The sequence below is a fragment of the Cupressus sempervirens genome, chromosome 7 (genome assembly GCF_028749045.1).
Source record: "Cupressus sempervirens isolate cs-2001-9-10 chromosome 7, ASM2874904v1, whole genome shotgun sequence".
Classification (NCBI taxonomy): domain Eukaryota; kingdom Viridiplantae; phylum Streptophyta; class Pinopsida; order Cupressales; family Cupressaceae; genus Cupressus; species Cupressus sempervirens.
The window spans coordinates 761,945,072-761,965,425 of record NC_143124.1 but is presented as its reverse complement, the minus strand read 5'-3'; the positions used below and the strand labels follow the sequence as shown (position 1 = coordinate 761,965,425).

At 34.9% G+C, this 20,354-nt stretch overlaps 1 pseudogene; it reads right to left on the bottom strand.

Moving 5' to 3' along the window:
- Positions 1 to 891: 891 nt before the first annotated feature.
- LOC149549519 (G-type lectin S-receptor-like serine/threonine-protein kinase At2g19130 pseudogene) lies at positions 892 to 3,195 on the bottom strand (annotated as a pseudogene).
- Between the last annotated feature and the right edge of the window lie 17,159 nt (positions 3,196 to 20,354).

Below are 20,354 nucleotides of genomic sequence, written 5' to 3'. Positions count from 1 at the left end.
AGGGCATTACCTCGAACAACACCCTCTAGAATAGGTATAATTAAAAATAATCAATGGTAGAGATGAGCATAGAATCGATCTCAGAGGTTGCACAATAAGAAATTTTTTGTTGATTGTTATTTATGTACCAAACGTATCTAATATGTTATTAACAAATCTAGGCTATTTTTTTATTCATCATCCAGCTCTTAGCTATTCTCCCTAAAAATACTTTGGAATAATACATGAACATTGACTTCCATCTATATATCTTCTTATGTTCACTTTTTCTTTCAGTAGTCATACACAAGTGTAGTCAAATCTTAGAGTCCTTGATAGAAATTGTATTTTCTAAGGAATTCTTGGTATAATATAATGCATAGTGTATTTCCTACATATATTAATTTGCATATTTATTTATGATAACATCAAAATTCAAAATACATATTTTTTTAGTTGAACTTAATAATTCATAATTAATATATTGTGATATTTATGAAGTCATCTTTCACAACTCTAATTTATCTTTATGAATATGCCTTAAATTAATAAATGATAATTAAATCATTTATATTTCATAAAAGATGAGTTCAAATGAATTATAACAATATATAAATAAATAAATTTGATTACAAAATAAAATTATTTAATTTCAAAGTTACAAATTAAATAAACAGCACCACTCTACCTTACGGATTCGAACCATGTGATTGCTATTTTTATGTTATATATGTAACCTTTTCAGTATGTTTCTTCATGTGTTGCAGAACTGGTTGTTAGAAATATATTGTAAGACCTGGATTTTTAATTACATTAAACATTTTTATATGCCATGTAACTTACATAATTACCTGAAAACAATAAGTGCAACTTTCTTCCCTGCCCAAATCAGCATAAGCAGAAAAGGCACCCTGCCAAGCTAAACATTTCAGCTTTTACATAAGATATCAAACTGTAGAACAACAAGCAATAACGCAAATCTAGTAGAGCCCCCTTAGATAGTGCAATGATCTCATGAGCACTTGTGGATCAGCATCCATCTTTCCTTGGAGCATCAAGAGAACCTGAGCCATGCTTGGCCTCTCATTCTCGTCCCTTGCAGTGCATACCAAGCTTGCAAAAGCGGCTCTTTTCACCTCAACATCCGCATCCTCTGCAATTCTTTCATCCACGATACTCATCATATTCCCCTTGTGAATTTGAGCTGCAGCCCATGATGGGAAGTACTGCTTCGACTCTTCCTTCTCCCCCATGTCCGAATTTCTCCTCCCCGATATTATCTCAAACAACATCATGCCGAAGCTGTACACATCTGCCTTTGAAGTGATTGCTAATCCTCCCAGCCACTCCGGGACAATATAACCCCGAGTTCCTCTCGTTGCTGTCAAAACCGTACTAAAATCTCTCCCGATTAACTTCACCAGCCTAAAATCGGCCACTTTTGCTGTGAAATCATTATCCAGCAGAATGTTCTCGGGCTTTACATCGGAGTGGATGATTTGATCTCTGCATTCCTCGTGGAGATAAACTAAGCCTCTCGCAATGCCTAAGGCGATCTGGAATCGTGTCTTCCAGTCCAACAGCTTTTCTGATCCAGGAAAAAGATAGGAATTGAGAGATCCGTTGGGCATGTACTCATAAACCAGCAGCCTCTGAGACCCTTGTGTGCAAAACCCACAGAGCTGGACCAGATTCACATGCTGTATGTTTCCGATGGTGCTTATTTCTGCACGAAACTGCTTTTCTACCTGGTTAGAACCCTCTAATTTTTTAATTGCGACAAGCGTGTTGTCTAGGAGAGATCCTTTGAAGACAGACCCAAATGCTCCTTTTCCTAACTTGTCCCTAAAATTGTTACTAGCGATTCGCAGCTCCTTGTAAGTCAATGTTCTTAGCGAAGAAACCCTAAAACAAGAACAAAAAGGCCGCCTAGAGGAAGTGAAATAAAGAGCGCATGACCTCTATCACTTCCTCCACTGGACTGTGAGAAATCAAAAGCTGACATGCGAAAGTAAACAGGTTGGATGTTGCATGCAACGCGAATGTTGAATAGATAGCCAAACCGCATCCTACAAATTGGGTAAGCAGAATTAGTGAGATCGTAGGCTGAGCAGGAACAATTTTCTAGGCATGCTGTTTTGCATGTTTGTGGAGTTATGTGTCGAGAATATAGAACGGCATCTTGTTCTGGCAAGGATATGTCAGTCTTTCGCAGAAACCCATCTGTGGTGGTGTCGTTGATAGGAGAGAATTGGAGAGGACTGCTTCGAAGGCATCCGCTTAGCCACCATTCTTGTGAATACCAAGCGCGGTTGTCTTTAGGATGGAAGCCATTGAGGCAGCTGCAGAACTGATAATTGTTGCTGTTCCATGCTCCGTAAGCCCCACACATACGATAAACAAGACAGATCTTTTGGCACAGACCAGATGTCATTCCAGCTGCTATTATGAACTCGATAGCAAGCTCGCATGTCTCCAGTTTCGTACAGGGCTGCATGATAGTATCAAATTTGGATATTTGAATATAGGTGAAATAAATCTTTGTTGGAGAAATTCTTACAAAGGGTGTTCTGAGAATTTCAGATTCGAACTTGTTCATCATATCTGGCATGCCACTGAAATGGTCACCAACCTACTCTCTGCTGCTCCAGTTATACACTAGCAAAAATTGTGTCTTGTTTGGGGCTGGATCCATTTCTAGAGAAAAAGGCCCGGGTGCCAGATCTAATGAACTCTTCCATGAAGTTAACTTCATGCCTTTCCACATCTTCATTCCAACCAGCCACGTGTCTCCTGGATAGGAGAAACTCTCCCACACAATTTCAGAAATGTTGCTTGAGCCCAACATAACAAATCTACCAGAATCCAATATCATAGCTCTGGAGGCCATTGTTTTCTGGTTATTTCTATTCGACCAAATTGAGCGCCCATCTGAATCATAGAGTTGGAGATAGCCTTGTGTTGACAGCTTCAAAATGCCTGGTTTGTTTCTTATTGGAGTCTCTCTATTAGCCACCCAAACAACGGTCCTTCCAGGGATTGCGGCATACCAGATGCCTATGTACCAGTTAGTTGTTCCATAGGGGAAAAGAACCCTAATTCAAAAGTTCCGTTCTTAGAAACTATGCTTTGATTAGCAGTTATAGAAGCTCCCAAAGAGATGCTGTCTCTGTTGTCAGCTGCTAGGGAACGACTACTGTAAGGTAAAACAAACATATAGAGTGGTGCAAGGAAGAAATAGCAGTTAAAAAAATCACTTTGAACCATTTCAAGGAAAGCTCAAAACACCCTTGAAACAAATCTCGAGAACTACCCAAATGTATGGTGTTGTGTAATATATAGCAAATCCTTTTCTTTTCTTTTTTACACAGGACAGTATGATTCACATATATTTTCATATCGATGAAGTAGGATGGATAAAGTTGGTAATTAGAAATCAAAATTAATATTTCATAAAGTCAAATCATATTCAATGAACTTTGATTTTCATATATTTAGTCACGAAATGAAAGTAAATCAAATTTCATACTTCTTTTGATATGATATTTAAGAATGTCAGATTATAAATTATAATATAGATTTGGTATATGACACGAGATTTGGAAAAGTTATATAGTTACAGATTTGTAGATAATGATATTAGATGTGAAATAGAGTAATAATAGACTTAATGATGTTCTCGATATTCCAGAGTATCAAATTATATATAACAGTATTAAAATTTCAGAAAATCAAACCATAGATTGTCATATACAACAATAGGAAACACAAAGAGCGTAGAAATAAAGAAATACCATGTAAACAGACTGCTCTGCACCATTCCAAGAGAACCTCAAACACCCATGAATAAATCCCAAGAATTATCCACAAGTTTGGTGCCTTGTTATACAAGGGAAACTATCTGTGTGCTTTTATAAAGTATAGTAAGTTTTATTAATGTTTTCATGTTAAAATTTAGGTCTTGAATGGATAATCTGATAAAATAAATCAAATTGATATTTCATAAATTTAAGTCATAGTCAATAACAGTCACATGTTTAGACTTGATATGACAGCAAAGCTGAACATGCAGACTTTCCGATATTCTAGAATGTCTGATCATAGATTATCATATATTTATATATGACACGGCACTAATTTCTAAAATGACTAACTGACTGATTGTCACATATTTTTATAAAACAATATTATATGCTTAAGAAATCATTCTTTTGTTGATATTTCAGAATATCAGATTATAGATTATGACACGTACTAGAATTCCAGAGTCAAGTCATATGATATATTTGTCTACAATAAAGTAGGAATTAGAAGAAATGACAGGAAATTTAACACTTTCTTGATATTCCACAAAGTGAATCATGAATTAATGTCATATATTCATATATAATTCACGCACTACAACTGAAGTTTTATGGTGCGTAGGATTTCAATCCTTTTTATATTTTATAATAAAGTAAAGACCTGGTGGTGGAATATCAGTAATCTTTCTGTCCTACAAATTTCTCCAATCATTTCTCCGAAGCAAAATCGGGTGCCTCAATAATCAATTTTTAGACGGCCACTTGTATAACAAAGTCTACACTCGTGAATGTGGTCCTTGCACGTTGAGGAAAAAAGGTGAAGTCACTGATCATGTTCTTGAACAAGAAAATAAGAAATCAAATTTGTCTTTTAAGACTCTGATTTAACGATTGAAAGAGGAGATCTGTATTCTTTTATCTTTATCCATTTTGGTGTGGGCTTTTCACATCATCACTTCATTGCAAATGGGCCCCCCCTTTTTGTCTCTTGGTCTCATTCTTTTGGCTTTAGTTCTTGGTAGTATTGGGCTCAATCTTCTAAAGTTCCCTCTTTCGAAAGAGAATTGGTAAAATTGGCCAGATCTGGAAAGTGTTGTGCATGTGGTGAGAATGGAAATTGTTTTCTTGTTTGAGAATTGATTGTCTTGACTTACTATTTTTAAAAAGTCTATTTTTAGTAAATGTCACTACCTCATGGATTAACCTTATTTTGACTTTGGGACAACTTACTATTTTTAGAAAGTCTATTTTTAGTAAGTCTAATTTTAGTAAATTTCACTACCTCTCAAATTGGCCTTATTTTGACTTTGGGACAACTTACTATTTTTAGAATGTCTATTTTTGGCAGGTCTATTTCTGCAACAAGTGAGCTATTGTTGATAAAGAGCAAAAAGGGTACATGTCTCTATATCCAAAATAATGAGCAAGCACGATAGTCAATAAAAAAAAAATGGTTAAGTCTAGAATCACCCATGAAATATCCAAAAGTAGAAAGGCATGAAAATAACAGGAAAAATGGTTGTCGTGGAATTCTTCTATCGTAGACAAAATCCAAGATCACTCAAATATCCTGCAATGGAGAAAAATGCTTGTTGTGGAATTCTTCCATCATGGACAAAATCCAAGATCACCCAAAAATCTTGCCTTGGAGAAAAATGGTTGTTGCGGAATTCTTCCATCATGGATAAAATCCATGATCTCTCAAAATATCCTACCATGGAGAAAAATGGTTCTTGCGGAATTCTTCCATCATGGACAAAATCCATGATCACTCACAAAATCTAGCCTTAAAGAAAAATGGTTGTTGCGAAATTCTTCCATCATGGACAAAATCCAAGATCACTCAAAAATCTAGCCTTGGAGAAAAATGGTTGTTGCAGAATTCTTCCATCATGGACAAAATCCACGATCTCTCAAAAAATCCCGCCTTGGAGAAAAATGGTTGCTATGGAATTCTTCCATCATGGACAAAATCCATGACCACTCAAAATTTTCACGAAGAAAAGAATTAGAAATCGTGGAAGCAAAAATGGCTAAGTGTTGGAAATTTCTCCTTCATAGAAGCAAAAATGGCTAAATGTTGGAGATTTGTCCTTCATAGAAGCAAAAATGGCGAAGTGTTAGAAATTCCTCCTTCATGGAAGAAAAAATGCCAGTGTTGGAAATTTCTCCTTCATGGAAGCGAAAATGGCCAAGTGTTGGAGATTTGTCCTTCCTAGAAGCAAAAATGGTGAAGTGTTAGAAATTTCTCCTTCATGGAAGAAAAAATGTTGGTGTTGAAAAATTTCTCCTTTATGGAAGAATAAATGGCTAAGTGTTGAAAAATTTCTCCTTCATCAAAAAATGAAAAAGGATTAAGTGCTGGAAATTTCTCCTCTAGATCTTGAATTTCACCCTCTTCAAGTGTGTACCCAAGACTAGAAAAATGATTGATGATGATTAAAAAAGGGGGAATTCTTCGAAATGTAAGAAAAGGTATAACAGTGAATTGAAAGCATTTGAAGAAAAAGGAGGAGAAAGCTCTAGTTCTAGAAATTCAAGAAAGATGCTAAAATCCAAAATTCTAGTACCAAGATCAAAGTACTAAGTGATCCAATCCCAAACATTCAAGGTTCAAAGATCAAAGTTCAAATCCAAAAATCCAAGAACATGGCAAAGGAAGTTCAATATGAAGAAACTCTACAGTAACATAATCATCAGCAAGGGATTCCAATCCATTTTAGGGAGATAAATTTTCAAGCAAGTACATGGAAGACGAGAATGTTCGAAGAGAGATTTTCAAAAAATTCAATCAAAGTTGGATCTTAGTTAAAATGATGTAGTTGGAAAAGACTCGAGCTTACATGGCCTCCATCATCATTTCATGGCATCTAATTATCTTTGATGAAGAACTGAGGTCTCCAAGTCAAACTTCTATGCATTCAGAGAATAGAATAAAAAATAATTTATTCAAGGAAGACTAAACATTTATTGAGTAATGGACATGCATGGTGGATATTTATTGCACCCCACTCCTTCCTAAACGAGCATGCATAGTGGGCATTTATTACCCACTACAATAGTGGATTCTTTGTTGCATTAATGTAGATTCCTTTCCTTTGCCCTAACCCTAATTAGGGATGATGTGGCACAATCTTGGCCATCGATTATTGTGATCATCTGGGCCACCTATTGTAATTGAGGACCTATATAAAGGCCTCATTTCTCATTTGTAAAGGGAGACTTTTATGAGATTGTTGCTATGAGCTACTGAGATAATAAAGTTTTCATTGGAGCTTGGTGAATACTTGATGTGTCTTAGTGCTTGCTTGTTCTCCTATATTTCTTCAATTAGATTAAGTTTAGCCTAGTTAATGTGTGGTGATTACAATGAAGAATATGATGGTGTATTGATGAATTCCTTTGGTTCATACTTTTGATGTTTTAGTGATTCTAACTCATCGTGCAAAGTTAGCCTGAACCCCTTTCATGCATATGCTTAACTTCTATCATTCATATACATTATTCTTTATGATGGCGTATGTGGTGATATGAAAATCTTTAGCATAACCCTTGAAGATTGCACCAGTTCATGCGTAGTTGTAGTATAACTTGGTGAAGCAGAATTCGGTAAATTGAAGAATTTGTCCACTAGAGTACTATTTGTTTTTATCACTACCCTTAGGATCAGAATAGAATTCCTAAACCCCGTCTTATTGAATTTCTCCATATTTTGTGAAAACTCCAAAAAAAGTACTTCATTGCAACATCCTAAGATAGCTCCCACGTCTAGTATAGCTTGAAATGAATTTGAATAAACATGTAAGGCCCCTTGTGATCATCAGCAAATCACATCAACCACTGATCTTATCCACAGTCAAGACCTAGCATTAGAGGAACCTTGAAGTCATTGTATGATCTTCTAGCAATATTAGCATACACGAGACTTTATTCAAGAGAGGATAAGATATTTTGGTATTTTGTTCTACTATTTGATGGGTCATAAAACACACATCAACATGTTTATTTATGATTTATTTTATCTACAAAACTATTTTAGCTATTTTATATAGATAATAAATTCATAGATTGGATCTGTCCTGTTAAAGGCGAAAGATAACTGAATATACTAAACATTGACTTAGTCTCTATCACTTTATATGAATTTCAGTTGTCCAAATTTATTTTTGTTTTTTCTTTTTAATAGAAAATTTTGGATGACACCACCATATTTGTCAATAGCTATAATGTACATTTGCTGGAAGATTGAATGTAGTGTTGTTGTTGAATTGCTAGAATTGCTAGACTTTTTCACTTCTCGACAAAAAAAATCTTATTCAACTTATAGGTGGATATCTTTGGCTGGGAGAATGATCCTTGTGAAATCTTAACTCAAGTCCTCCCTCTCTATTGGGAGAATGATCCTTGTAAAATCTATAATTCAAGTCCACCCTCTCTATTTTTACTTTGTGTGAGACTCTCCCTCTAGCTCCATAAAGGAATTGACTCCATGCCTCAATAGCTCCACCTTCTTCTCCCATTGCTACATCTCAACCTAGTGCTATTTCTATTGTTTCTCTGCAGAAGAAGAAAGGGACTTGATGTCAATCAATCCTAACCAACCCCAAGTCTCTTCCAAGACTAAACAAAACTTATGTGTGTGAGGAAGCAAAGGTGTGCATAATTTCTTTCTACACTAATCTTTGAGACGATGATTATGCAAATTCAACTAACTATTGCAAAGATCTCAAGAAATGCATAATAACTTAATCAAAATAACAATGAACTCATAACACAACGATTACTATGAGGAAACCCTTTCGAGAGGAAAAACCCACCCTCTAAACCAACATAATGTATTATCAAATCTAGAAGATTACAATAACTTGCAATGCAAGTTCTTATAGGAGCGCATCACCGCAACTCGAAATCAGACTCAGACTTAGAGAGATTCCTTCTAACACTAGTCTTGCAAACTAATCTCAATGATTCAAACACCTTCCCAAGCCCTCATTTTATAGTGATTTGCCACTTGGAAACCATTTGTGGTTTTACAAAACCATGGGCAAAATCCACGGGAAAAACGACCATGCCACATGTTACACACTTGTAATTTGTAACTCTAAGAATACCATTTAGTTTAGAATACCATGCTCCACTCAGCATACTTCTAGCCTTCTCCATCAAGGTTCTATTCATTCCTTTTGCAACTCCATTCTACTACGGAGAATATAGAGTTGTCTTCTCTCTTTTATTACCACAATCTTTACAAAATGCGTCAAAATCATTGGAGCAATATTCACCATCATTATCAGTTTCAAATGTTTTATCTTCTTTCCAACCTGCAACTAAACCATTGCTTTAAATTCTTTGAAATGACTAAAAACTTCAGCTTTACTTCTAAGAAAATAAACCCATGTTATTCTTCTGAAATCATCAATGAAAGAAACATAATAAACCGATCTACCAATAGAAGTAACATCAACTAGACCAAATACATCTGAATGGATTAGATACAAAATACATGAGGACTTATGAGAACTTGAGTAAAACTGAACACAGTTTTGTTTACCATAGATACAATGCTCACAAAAATCAAAATCAAGATTGCAGTCATTCAACCCATTAACAACGTTTTTATTTTTTAAGGTTCGTAGTTATTTCTCACCTATGTGGCCAAGCCTTTAGTGCCATAACATAGTCTACTCTGTAGGTAACTTTGATTCAGTAGATGGAGCACCCCTGGGTACCCAAAAACCATGACCATTTGTTGAAAGAAAAACCATCTTCTTCTCCAACAAAGTAGTCCTCTTCACAATCTTGTCAGAAGTACTATTGCAGTCAATTGTGCATGCATCAAGTCAGTACAATGTTCCCAATCTTCTTCCTCTTTCTATTACCATAGCACCTATCACCATTTTCACATCTACTTTAGAAAATTGTACATGCACACTTGCATCTATTAGTTTGCTAACATATAAAAAAATCCTTGCTAGTCCTTGGATATGAAAGAAACCATCAAATCTTCTAATTCTACCACTAGAAAATTTCACATGAATACTTCCATGACCAACAATATCTAGAACTGAGTTATCACACAAATACACCTTCCACCATCCAACTTTTCATATTTACTAAACTAATTTCTATTAGGAGTCATGTGAAAAGATGCACCTGAGACTATCAACCATGCATTGTCACTTGCATGAGTAGCCAAGGCTATGATGAAAGTATCTCCATCTTCCTTCTTGGACTCAGAATCAAAATCTTGTTTCTTCTTTTTCTTTTCCTCTTTGCAATCCTTTCGAAAGTGTCTAGGTTTGCCACAATTCCAACATATAACCTTGGACTTAGCATGAGATTTTGATCTTCCCTTATTCTTGGACTTAGAATGGCCATGTTGCTTCTCATTCTTACCTCTTTCCTTTGGTCTTCCTCAAAATCTCAAAGCCCCTTTGGCATTCAAAGAGACCTCGCTTGTCATCTCTTTAGAAAGTAGAGAACCAATAATGTCCTCCATCTTCAAGATGATTGAAGTTCTCCCTATGGCCATGATAAGGCTATCCCATGAGTTTAGCAATGAACATAGAAATATTTGGCACCTTTCTTCTTCATCCATCCACACTCCAACTAAGTAACCAACATATTAAAACTTTCAATATGCTCAGAAATCTATCCACCTTCTTCCATTCTCAAGGAATACAACTTATTCCTCAAGAAAATCTTGTTCAGAAGTGATTTCACTTGATAGATCTCACTTAACTCCTTCCAAAGCTTCTTCGTGGTAGGTTCATGGAGATTAATCAGTATAGAGTCTGCAAGACACAATCTGATGAGACTTTTAGCTTTTCTGTCTCTCACATCATACTCTGTGGTTGAAGTTGGATATGAGCGCTTCAATTTCTTTTCATCAACTATATCCCATAGATCTTGATAAATCAATAGATCTTCCACTTTAGCTTCCATATTTCAAAGTTTGTGCCAAAAAAATTCTCTACATCAATCCTCCCTGATGTGCTTGCCATCTTTGCAATCCTACAACACAAAAATAAAAACTTCTACACAAGCTCCCACTCAAACCTTGATTAGCTCAAAAATACCTATACCCAAAAAATAGAACCAAAATTGGCCAGGCTCTACTACCACTTGTAAGGAAGCAAAGGTGCACAAAATTTCTTCCTACACTAATCTTTGAGAGGAAAATTATGAAAATTCAACTAACTATTGCAGAGATCTCAAGAAATGCATAATAACTTAATCAAAATAACAATGAACCCATAACACAATGATTACCATGGGGAAACCCTTCTGAGAAAAAAATCCAACCCTCCAAAACCCACACAATGCATTATCAAATTTGGAAAATTACAATACACTTGCAATGCAAGTTCTTACAAGAGCACATCACCAGAACTCAAACTCAAACTCGGATTCAGAGAGACTCCTTCTAGCACCAGTCTTGCAAACAAAACTCGATGATTCAAACACCTCCCCAAGTGCTCCTTTTATAGTGATTTTCCTCATGGAAACCATTTGTGGTTTTAAAAAATCATGGGCCAAAACCATGGGAAAAACAACCATGCCACACATTATCCACTTGTAATTTGTAACTCTACGAATACCAATTTCATCCATAATTTTGTCCTCTAGTTTAGACCCCCATTAAAGTCATATAATGAGTTGTTTACACTCTAAAAATAGCCCTTCTACATTGTTCTAGAGACTAGACACATTGTTAACAACTTATACATCTTTTTCCAACTCATAAACATGTGGAAAACTACCACAAACAAATTCTAGAATTTTCTTAAAAAATTCTAGAGTTTTCCAAAAAAGGAGCTTGCAAGGTTGAGATAGAATTCTCAACAATGTGCTCATGAATATTTGTAAAAAATATCAAGCTAAAACTAAAGCTCACATTCATGTTTCTCAAAATGTGTACTCATATCATACACGTCCTACTTCACTTACTTAGTACTTGTCGCATATGCCTACTACTTCACTTACTTTGGACCATCCCATTTCTCCAATTGTGGAAGAAATGCATTTGAATGATGATAAAATGGATAAAAATGAAAATAGTACTCATATCTTGGATTCTACAATAATTAATCTAGATGAAGAAGATACTCTTGATAATATTATTGATGCTAACAGTGATATGCTTCCTCATGCTTCTAATAATTTATATGCTACTATTGATTGTGATCACAACTTACCATAGATGCTTTCTCAAATATTATCAATCACTTGCAGTAACAAACATAGTGTCATAGCTTCACAACATAGTCCTTGTTTGAAACTAATTATTGTTCCTTCTAATGTTCTTGATGTCTATGCTTTTGTGAGTTTCCCACCTTCCCTAAACATTATGGACCAAGATGGGGGGTAGCTTATACACTTAATAAACTCCTCTTGTATAGTAGCCTTTCTAGTTTTTTCCTATTGTAATGTGGTTCCCTTGTGATGTGATGCTTGTTATATGTTTTGTATAGATTATTATAAATGACCCTTTTTTTTTTGTTGGCACAAACTAATAAAGAAATTGAACATTTTGTGTTCATTCTTGTATTTGTAGTTGTCTTCTTCTATATGTTGTTACATGTTGTGTTGTACATATCCCATTGTTTATAATCATGCCTTTGTGCTGTCTATTTTGGATATTGTTACATGGTAGTATTAAATTATTTTTGGTCTAAGTTGTGATTCAACCCTAAAATGATACTTATTTCTAACTCTTACATGCTTTTCCTCCATTTAAAAAAATTTGTACTTCCTTTGATGAGTGATGAGATTTCATATTTGAAATAATATCTCGTATATTACCATATGATCATACTGTCCCTAGAGGTGGTAGATCCCTCTTGTGCTTTATTTTCTCATGTACCTATCTCTCTTTATTTGTCCTTGCTTTGGGGTGTTTCATAATGGAAAAATCTCTAGTAGATCCATATACACCATTAAATTCATTGCTCCTATTGAGGTATTATCATTTTTTTAAACATGGGGTAGACAGTCTACTCATGATTTTCACACATGCACTATTACATCCCAAAATTTTGAGCTAATTAAAATTATTATAGCTATTGAGTTGATTGGATTTTTCTTTCTTGTTCATGTGAAAAGGGTAGTTATATATAACCATTGTTCCATATGAAATTGGTTTTTTTTAATTATTATATATAATTGTTTAATGATGATGGTTGTTAACTGTTACTTGTTATATGTTGATGATGGTATTTACTAGTTGCTTGGTTTCAGAATTATGGTTATTAACTAATTTCTTTACTATCATCTATGTTATATTTTAATATGAACTTATCATGGGAACTTTTTATTATTGTCGAAAATGTTGCACAAGTGGTTGCAAGAGCAAATGAAGGGGAGAAGCATTGCTTAATGGGATATATGGAATGAGGAACTACCTTAGTCTATTTGTCTGATCGATAGTTATGACCTTGAACTATCTTGGTAAGGACCTAGCAACTTGCATAATAAGTTACATTCATTGGACACACATGAGCTATTGGAGAATCATTAAAAACATAAACATTTTAACTTAATCAAAGTACATACCTTTAATCATTTATGTTAACATTCTTATCATTGTGAATACTACATATATATGTATGTGCACATAAGTATAAAAGTATGATTCCACTATAATATTAAATTATACAAGCTCATATCTATTAATATATGTATACATAAATCTGCATATACCCTAAGAGGATATGAAGATAAAATAATCCTCCAAGTCTACATGTATCTATAAGTTATCCTTTTTTATTAGGTAACCTTCGAATTCTTCCTCATATTTATTAGTATCTATAAGAAATGGGAATGTATAGTTGGCATTTATTTTTATTGATGAATCAAGAAGCCAATTTTCTTTCTTTAACTATTGCAAGAGCCATTGCTTCTTCCAAGCCTTTATATTTTTCCATATACCGTCTTGTGGGATACAAGTTTGAGAATCAAAACTAAGTTCAACACTTTATCTCCATTCTCTCTTTTTCTTCTCTTCATTATTTTTGTGCTTGGATTTGAAGACAAATTTGAGTCATTATTTTCATTGATAGATCTCTAATTTGAGCTCTACATTTTGCAACACACACTTCAAGAGCCGGTTGTATGGAGTCAAGACCAAAGCTCCATATATTTCTTGATTAGGTTAAGTGATCAACTTTCCCATATCATATTTGATATATGTTATGCATTCGATAGTACAGATGCAAGGACTATGTCAATGATTTCCATCTCACCATGTTAAGTCTAAACCAATTATATATGTTATTCTAAGACACCTCTTTGTTTTAGTAGGATTCTAGATTCAAGTTATTTCTCTATAGTTCTTTAAGAGAAGTTCTCAAGTCTTAAGAACTATATTATGATAGTTCTAAATTTATATTATTCTTCCACCAGCTACATTTCAACAAAAGAGTTGAATTACTCTGAGATTTTTTACCTAGGACTCACATAGTTGAATAATCAAGAAAGAGGGTAAAGAGGTGAGAGAAAAAATTGTAAGAATACGATAATAGAATTAGATGTGATACAATAAATTTATTACTTTTAAATAATCATTAAATAGCTCATGCATGTCCACTTAATTTACCTATTATCAAGTCAAGCAGTTGTGATTGGGTATTAGAAACCCATCCAAAAACCTTGGCCAAGGTTGTTAAAGATATGCTTTCCATCTAAAGATCACATGATGTCAGTAGTGCTAGTTATTCAGACATGTCTATCTATAACTGAGTGTACATTCTAAACACTGATATTGCTCAGATGGCTGGACTAGTAGTGCCCCAAGCCTAGCCTGGGGTAGGGAGGGCCTTTCTTTTCAAAAGATTGTGTTGGGATTCATATGGTCTGCATTTGGGAGGTTAAGCCTAAGCTAATGCTTCTCATCTTATCTAAAATTTGAGGCTTCGACAACCAATTCAAGACTTCAATTATGTTTTGTATGTTCTTTATCTAACCTTAGCTATTCATTTACTTTGTTTTGTGAATATCGAATATCATAGTATGAATGGTAATATTTTAATTTTCTTCTATAAAGGTGATAGAAAATAGTTATTTCAATTGGGAGTTATTTTAGTTCAATGTTAATTCAGTTATTATCCCATGAAATGGATTAAGGATGTTATATTTTAGTTTTTTAGTTGAAGTATTACTTTCGTATTTATTTAAAATCAGATTTTAGCCCTAATCTTTAAGTTAAGAAAATTTATTTATTACATATGGTATCAGAGCATTGGCTTCGACACTAAACCTTGGGAACACTACCTAATTAGGATTAGAAAACCTGAGCTTTTCTTAGATTAAATGTAAAAGGATGCAAGTACGTCATACACCTCGCAAGAAAGAACTACATCCCATCTTTTTATACTTGATTAGGAACATGTGAAAATAAAATTACACTTGATGTTTCATCCCTTACGACAATGAAACTTTAAAACAAGCTCTACAGTGAATAAGGAAGGAAGGAGTTAGGTGTACTCTTGCGAGGAAAGTGACCTATAGAAACAAAGTAATTTGAACTTGGAATGCCACCAGGGCCACCCTACTATGCACTTTCATAGATCTTGGATAGTGCAAGATATGTATTAAATTGACACTGAACAACATGCTGAAAAATGTCATGTCCCCTTTTCAAATAATTAAAAATAACAATCTTTGCTAAGGCAGGCAGACCCAAAAAGGTGAAGTTTCGGCAAAAGGGGCTAATCTTTGGAAACCAATGGAATAATAAATGAAAATTATTATTAAAAAATGTTTTATTAACCCCTCTTGGATATGAGTTAGGGTTATGCCCTCTTTTAAGGGATTTGGAGGCATTTTGGGCTCATTCCAGAACTTGATTTTTGCTCATTGCTTTGTTGTTCTTCAGAGGCTGCCAAACCTGTGGAGAAGGAGACCCAAGAATAGGAGTTTGAAGGTTTTTAGGAAGGCTAAGGATAGGAGTTTATAGCCATTCCATGTGCAAGCTCATGCAAAATTTCCCCTTGTGCTGAACAGTGCACATTTGTGAGTTTTCAGATGTGTTTTTTGTAAGAGTTTGGTGTTTTTGGTTGAGTATTTCATATCAGTTTGAGTTGCTGCTGTATTTAAGACTTTTAGATGTTAAAATAGAGCTGAATATATGTATTGGGATGTGGTTAAACTTCTGAGATAGATTATTAGTTTTTTTGTGGTGTTTTCAGGCATTTTGTGTTAATTTCAGGAGCCCAATGAGCATGGTTTTTGTCCTACGTTTGAGAGCTATTGTGTAAATGCTATACAGATCTAAAATTTTCATTTTACAGGGTGTTATGCTGCTGAAATTTCTATAAAAATGTCCATTTTCAGATTTATTAATAATATGTGAAGCTGTGAAGCTTTTGGCACTATTTCGGGCATACTCGATTTGGGTTTATTTGAGAAATTGGTGGATCTTTGAAATATTTAGTTGTTTGATTTTAAAATCTAATTAGAGGCTTTAAATATCATATAAAATCAGAAAGGGGATATTTCAATGGTATCAGAGCTATGATCTTGCCAGCTTGAGGATTTGTAGAAGTTTGCATGCAACTAAGTGAAAGAGAGAAGAGATATTTGCAGCGAGAAAAGAATAAAGAAATTTTGATCAAACCTCCAGTTAAAAGTAAAAGTACAAAATTAAAGGAAGGAAAAAGTATGGCTGATCAAGATGAGATGGCAAAGAAATTCTTCCAAGACATCCAGAATACTCAGAAGCAAACAGTGGATAGTCTGGCAAAAACTAGAGAGGCTTTGCGAATATTGATAGAAAAACTGCATGGAGTTGTGTCTACTAATGAGAAAGGGAGCACTTCAGAGGAGCCAAGAAATCTGAAACCCATACCCTCTAAATCAGCAAAAACTATTTTCCTACCTAAAGATGAGCCACCAGTACCAAATCCAGCCCTTAATCCCATGGAAGAGGTTACAAGTAACTTGATTGCATTAAGAGCTACTTACAATGGCTTAGATGATGACTTTCATAGTTCGCTTTCTTTTAGAGAATATGTGGATATGATGAACACTTTGATGCCCAAGAAAGAGTATAGGAGGGAGCATGACATAAGTGCAAGAGAGCTCAAAAATAAAATAAGCAAGTTTACAGCACCTACTTTTGATGGAACAAATAAAATTTCAGCTAGAGCATGGATACAAAAATTATAGACCTTCTTCACACTTAACCCCATGAAGGAGAGTGATGATGTTCAATTTGCAAGTCTACACTTGAAAGATGTAGCCTATGATTGGTGGTATCATAGAATGACTACTCAAGGTCATGATCGGGTAACTACATTTGATGATTTCAGTCAAAGAGTGATAGATAGATTTGACCTCAAGGATGATGAAGAGTATTTTAAAAATTGTCAAAGTTGAAGCAAACCAAATTAGTTAATGAGTATATAGAAGAGTTTCAAAAAGTGGCTGTTATGGTACCTGATATGAGTGAAAAGAGGATTGTTTATCTTTTTCTTGATGGTTTGGAAGATTCTGTTAAGGGTTTGGTTAAGGCTTTCTCACCCTCAACCTTACAGGAAGCTATCAAAAGAAGCTTGCAACTTGAAACTTGCATGCTTATGAGACCAATCACTAATCAAAAACTCCCAAATCTTCGGCAACATAAGGGGAATTTTTAGAAAATAACTTTTCCAACGCTACCATCAAAAGATGTGATAAATGTGGCAAAAAAGAAGGTAGATGAAGAGACTAGGAGTGAATTACGAAAGAAAAAGCTTTGTTTCACTTGTAGAGAACCATGGGTTCCAGGACATAGATGTTTGGGGAAAGGTCAAGTGCACTATATCGAAGTTGCCTCAAAATCTAATTCAGATGAGCATGAGGAATTTCAGGACACTAAAGAGGAGGAAGAAGAAGAGAAAGAAAAAGAAATCAACAAGGATGACACTTTAGCAGCATTATCAGGAGTCCCAAGATACCACCCCTTTCGAATTTGAGGGGTACTAGTAGGGCAAAGATTGATAGTTCTTCTTGATAGTGGGGCAACTCACAATTTTATTGATGAGGGATTTGTCATGAAAAGAGGGCTAAAATCAGAAGATTTTGAGGGATTCAATGTTACTGTAGTTGACAGATTCACTATGCCTTGCACACGGGTGATGAAACAACTCAAGATGACCTTAGGAGATTATGAGTTATGTGATGACTTCTATGTTGTTGGCATTAGGGAGACAAATCTTGTATTGGGTGTTCAATGGTTTCACTCTATTGGAGGTTATTATATGAACCATCAAACTATGGAGTTTAAATTTCATTCTAATGGGAAAGAAATCTTATTGAGAGGCTTATCGAATGGAGCACCTAAGGCGCTCTCTGTAAAGAGGATGGAGAGGACTTTTCGAAGAGGACAAGTAGCATGGGCAGTGGGAGTCATAATCCATCCAACAAGCTCTCCAAAGAATCAAGGTAATTTCCATTTTGAAATTCAAAATATTCTTGATAAGCATAGTATAGTTTTCAATGACTTGCTTCCAGGATTACCACTAGATAGAGGTTTTGAGCATGTTATAGAGTTAGAACAGGGTGTCAAACTAGTTATAACAACCCCATACTGCCATCCAAGAGGTTATAAGAAAGAAATTGAAAAAACTATTAAGGAACTCCTAGACATGGGATTCATAAGGCCTAGCTCTAGTCCATTTGCATCATCCATGGTACTTGTCAAGAAAAAGGATGGTACAATGAGAATGTGTATAGACTAAAAGGCTCTAAACAAGAAGACCATAAAAAATAGGTATCCCATACCATGCATAGATGAACTCATTAATGAGTTACATGATGCCATACTCTTCTCAAAAATTGACTTAATATTAGGGTACCATCAAATCCGAATGAGGAGTGAAGATGTGGAAAAGACTGCTTTCAGATGTCACTATGGGCATTTTGAATTTCTTGTTATGCCATTTGGCCTCACTAATTCACCTACAACATTCCAATCTTGTATGAATAAGGTATTCAGCCAGCATCTTCGAAAATTTGTTTTGGTATTTTTTGATGGTATTTTGATTTATAGTAAAACATGGGAAGAGCATCTAAAGCACATAGACACTATTTTGGGAATCTTGGAGCAGAAATCCTTCTATGCTAAGATATCTAAATGTGAGTTTGGTTTGACAGAGATCCTATATTTGGGACATATTATAAGTTCTAAAGGAGAACAGGTTGATCAACAAAAAATCTAAGCAATTTTGGATTGGCCTCCAGCCACTAATCTTACACAGTCGAGAGGTTTCTTCAGGTTGTGTAGCTACTATAGGAGATTTTCCAAGGGATTTTATCAGCTTGCTGCCCCCTTGACTTATTTGACAAAGAAAGGAGCTTTTGTTTGGACAAAAGAGGCACAAAAAACATTTGATAAGATTAAGGAGGTAATGAGTTTGTGCCCTGTGCTTGCAATTCCAAATTTCTCTCTACCTTTTGTTGTTGAATGTGATGCTTTTGGAGAAGGTATAGGGGATTTCCTAACTCAAAGGGGACATCCAATAGCATTTGAGAGTAGAAAACTAAATCAATCAGAGAAATTTTACTCCATCTATGATAAGGAAATGTTGGCAATCATGCATGCACTTCATAAGTTTAGATAATATTTGGTACATGAGAGATTCATTGTAAAGACAGACCATAATAGCCTTAGGTTCTTCTTGAACCAAAAGGATTTGAATGATCATCAACAAAAATGGGTAAAAAAATTGCAAGCTTATGATTTTGATATTGAATACATGAAAGGAAAGAATAATGTGGTTGCTGATGCTCTCTTGAGAAAGCCCACTTTGTGTTCCTTAACATCTATCTCTGTTGATTGGAAAATCTCCATAATTTTAGAGTATGTTAAATATTCCTTTACCACCAAGATTTTGGATAATTTAGTGGATGATAATAGGTACAGGGTTGTTGATGAATTGATTTATTACAAGAATAGGATCTTCCTAGTGCCAGGATCAAAAACTAAGGAGAGAATATTTAGGGCCTTTCATGACACACCTTTGGCTGGTCATCAGGGATACTTCGAGACATACATGAAAATTTGAGAGCGGTTTTCATGGAAGGGTATGAAGGAGGATGTCCTTAAACACATTAAGGAATGTATGGTATGCCAACAAAGCAAGAGTGAGAAAAATTTTCTTGCAGGGTTGTTGTAGCCACTCCCTATTCTTAAACAAAAATGGGAAAGTATTTCCATGGACTTCATCACTGGGTTGCCCAAGGTTCAAGGTAAGGATTGCATATATGTGGTGGTAGATAGACTAACTAAGTATGCACATTTCTTTCCTATCACATCTAATTTCAAGGCATCACAAGTGGCAAAATTTTTCTTCAAGGAAATTTTTAGATTACATGGCTTGCCTAGAAACATTTTCAGTGATCGGGATAGTAGATTCCTTAGCTCTTTTTGGAAGGAGCTCTTTCATTTGACAGGAACTGAACTCACTCCTAGTACTAGCTATCACCCTCAAACAGATGGACAAGCATAGATAGTTAATAAATGGATAGAGGGATATTTGAGGAACTATGTTTGAAATCAATAACATGCTTGGGTGAAATGGTTGCACCTAG